The 3,570-nt window shown below is 35.7% G+C and overlaps 1 long non-coding RNA gene across 1 annotated transcript in view; it reads left to right on the top strand.

Moving 5' to 3' along the window:
* LOC114487225 (uncharacterized) overlaps window positions 1-3,570 on the top strand; it is a 34,652-nt gene that overhangs the window by 3,675 nt on the left and 27,407 nt on the right. Inside the window, exon 2 of the long non-coding RNA XR_003682150.2 lies at window positions 769-877. This is a non-coding gene — a long non-coding RNA (uncharacterized lncRNA). The remainder of the gene's footprint in view (window positions 1-768; window positions 878-3,570) is intronic.

Below are 3,570 nucleotides of genomic sequence, written 5' to 3'. Positions count from 1 at the left end.
GATAAAGTAGTGTATTGTTTAGCCTCCATGTGTTTGTATTTTTTACAGGTTTTTTCCTGTAATTGATATCTAGTCTCATAGCGTTGTGGTCGGAAAAGATACTTGATATGATTTCAATTTTCATAAATTTACAGAGGCTTGATTTGTGACCCAAGATATGATCTACAAAGTCCCCTACTATGATTGTGTTACTGTTGATTTCCCCTTTTATAGCTGTAGGCATTTTCCTTATGTATTGAGGTGCTCCTATGTTAGGTGCATAAATATTTACAATTGTTATATCTTCTTCTTGGATCGATCCCTTGATCATTATGTAGTGTCCTTCTTTGTCTCTTGTAATAGTCTTTATTTTAAAGTCTATTTTGTCTGACATGAGAATTTCTACTCCAGTTTTCTTTTGATTTCCATTTGCATGGAATATCTTTATGCATCCCCTCACTTTTAGTCTGTATGTGTCCCTAGGTCCACTATCTAACTGTTGAACAATGTACACTCTCAATCTTTAATAAATTGAATTGAATAAGATGGCGTATTATTACAATACTCCAAAGTACCTTTACCCTTCCTCAGCATTTGAATATTTGGGCCATTTCCAGGTTGTTTTTTTCTGTTGAAACATACACAGCTACAATATGTTGTCACAGTAATCACACAGACCTTCCCCAACCCATTTCAACTTACTGCTTGGGATACTGTCTCAGGAATAATATTATCACAGCAGTGGGCATGATTAGAATATTGGATTGTGGTGACTTTTATTTTGTGTAGGATACTTTCCCATCCCCTGTCATCTGGTGCCATCATCTTTACTTTGAGGGATGCATGAGGAGGAGAGTAGTCTGGAGAGCGTGGTCATTCATGGTGTCCACCTTCACTGGTGAGTCTCTCATTATCCTGTATACCTCTGGGCTAATGACTGGTTTGTTGATGGGAGGGCATGTGACCTAAGTCTATCCAGTAAGTGTCCAAGTTGGAGAGGGAAAGATAGCCCTCTCTTTCTCTTGGATCTTGAGATGTAGGATATAGGCCTCAGATGATCAACTGCTCAATCTTCAATAATGTTAGCAACTCTAGTCCTTCAATGTTATAGAAGAATGCTTTTTTTACTTAAATAGAAAATAAGTCTTGATCAATATGATTAGTTTTATGGTTTTTTCCCCCTAACTCTCATTTAACCAGCTGTACTAAAAGCTTACTCATTTGTAGTGTTACCAGGAACATATGAGTGTACTTAATCCCCTTTGCCCACTCACACACAATTTTAGAATTTAAAAAAATTATCTTTTACTAATTTAATAGGTGCAAAAATTGTCTAAGTTGAGGGTTCTGAACCTTCAACCCATCTTGTCTCATTGTTTTTCTCAGACTCTTTAAGAAATGCAATACAGAAGACTCTGCAGCCCAATGCATAGTCTACACTCCTAATCAAAGCTTTTGAATCCATCTTTGTCTGCTTTACAACCCTGGTGAGCTGGCCTGGACAGTAAACAAAATGATCTGATTCACCCATTTCTCTGAAATCCTGAGATAGGCATAAAGTCTGGCTGTGGCTCTCCATAACATTCCAGAGCCTCCCCCACCCCTTGCTACTACTTACTGCAGTAGAGAAATACAAAGAAGACAGAGGGCAAGCAAGAAATAGAGCAGAAGAAATTTTCATTATTTCTTCACTCTTCCCACCAAAGGTTTTATCTCCTAGTCCTGAGAGAGTGATGAACAAAAACACTGTTAATACATAGCTACCATGTATTTAGTGCTTATTAGGAGCTAGGTCTTATTTATATATATAGCCAGTTTAATCCTCATAACAATCCCATGAGCTTGGTGTAGTTATCCCAGTGAAGCTAATGAAACTGACCTAAGGGAGATTAAGTAAATTTCCCAGGCTCACATGTTCATAAGGTACAGAGCCAAGATTTGACCCCCCAGCCCAGACCACTGACCTCCCTGACATAGAGCGTGCTGCCTCTCAGAGGTCACACCATTTAGAACGTATAATGCTCGGCAGTGGCCCTCTCTCCCTTGGCAGGTACAGAAAGACAGTAGATACTTTAAAAAGCCTTATTAATAAGAAAACACCTCTGTCGTAATATAAATTTTGAACATAGCTTTAGGGTCAAGGGAACCATCTTGTATACCTTTTCTTGCTGTAGGGAAATTGATCAAAAGAAAAGGAAAGCATTGGTGCACATAATCTTAATAGATTTTAAATGATCCTTGGACCACCAAATGCTACCAAAGTGCTTCTAAACTCTAAAATGCTGTGAAATTACTTTTAATTTTTCAATTTAAAATACATCATTTATATTTATGTTCCTAATGTGCTATGCTTGTAATTTACAATATGTTGTGACTCTGTATGAGCAATATGTTTACAAAAATATCTTTGGAACTTGGAGCATAAGTTTTCTGTTTTAAGATACAATGAAGAGTTATAATTATATATATTGTCAGGCCAATAAATCTGCAATCACAAAGCTGTTTCTAAGTGAAAATACTTATGCTGTGTTAAAATTTCTAGTATCTCATTGTATAGTAATGGCCCAGTTTCTCCATTTCAGCTGCTCCCTGGTACCCTCTTTAAAAAGTTGTAGATTTAAAAACAGCAACCTTTACCTTATACTTTATAATAAGTGGCACTCCTGTTCTTATCCTACTGAACACTCTTAATGCCTACAGTATGTAAGTATAGTTAAGTAAATGACAAAGATTCAATGGTTTCTAATTACTGTGTAACAACTTTTATTAGTTTTTCTCTTGCAGTTAAGTAGCAGACTTCTCCAAATATATCTTAAATATATATATATATATAATTCTTTTTTCTTGTTTCCCTCATTTTACTTGAGATTCTCAGAGCATTTTTGCTCTCAGAATCGCATGCCATTTTAAAATAAGACCCTTCTCTACATGTATCTTGTGTCAAAAAGTCTCTGGGTATAAATTCTACTTCTATTAATAATTGAGAGTCCTGGTGGCTTTGTTTCTCTGCTTGTTAGTATTCAGCTCTCACTAACTTTTCTCTGCCAAAAAGTGTTAATAACAAGTTGGCTATTATATACTTTAAGTGAGCTATGCACATGAAAAGGACTATTAAAATGTTACATGAGATCTAAATTCAAAAGTATACAGTTATCCATGAAAAGCAAGGATATGGCTAAAATACCACTATACCTACTGAATAAACAGAAAAGACATGTCAGAAGTTCACTGGCTTTGCTAACACTAACAGCAGTGAAGTCAGGAGAAGGGTTTGTACTTCAGTAATATCCTTGGTGGCCCCCCATATACAGGTTGCAAATAATTAACCTTGAGCTACAAATCCACTTAGTCTAGCCTACACAGTATCAGCCATGTGACATTTAATAACAGTGTAATTATGCACCCATTTAACCTTTTCAAATGAAGCTTCAATTCGAGATAAGGAAAATGACAAATCTGCGTATTTTTCTTCTATGAAATTTTCATAGAGCTGAAGAGTTGTATCTGTCATGAATTAATATATTTTATAACAACTTTATTGGAGTATAATTGCTTTACAATTGTTAGTTTCTGCTTTATAACAAAGTGAAT

The sequence above is a fragment of the Physeter macrocephalus genome, chromosome 11 (genome assembly GCF_002837175.3).
Source record: "Physeter macrocephalus isolate SW-GA chromosome 11, ASM283717v5, whole genome shotgun sequence".
Classification (NCBI taxonomy): domain Eukaryota; kingdom Metazoa; phylum Chordata; class Mammalia; order Artiodactyla; family Physeteridae; genus Physeter; species Physeter macrocephalus.
The sequence above is the reverse complement of the archived record's forward strand: the minus strand, read 5'-3'. Positions and strand labels throughout refer to the sequence as shown.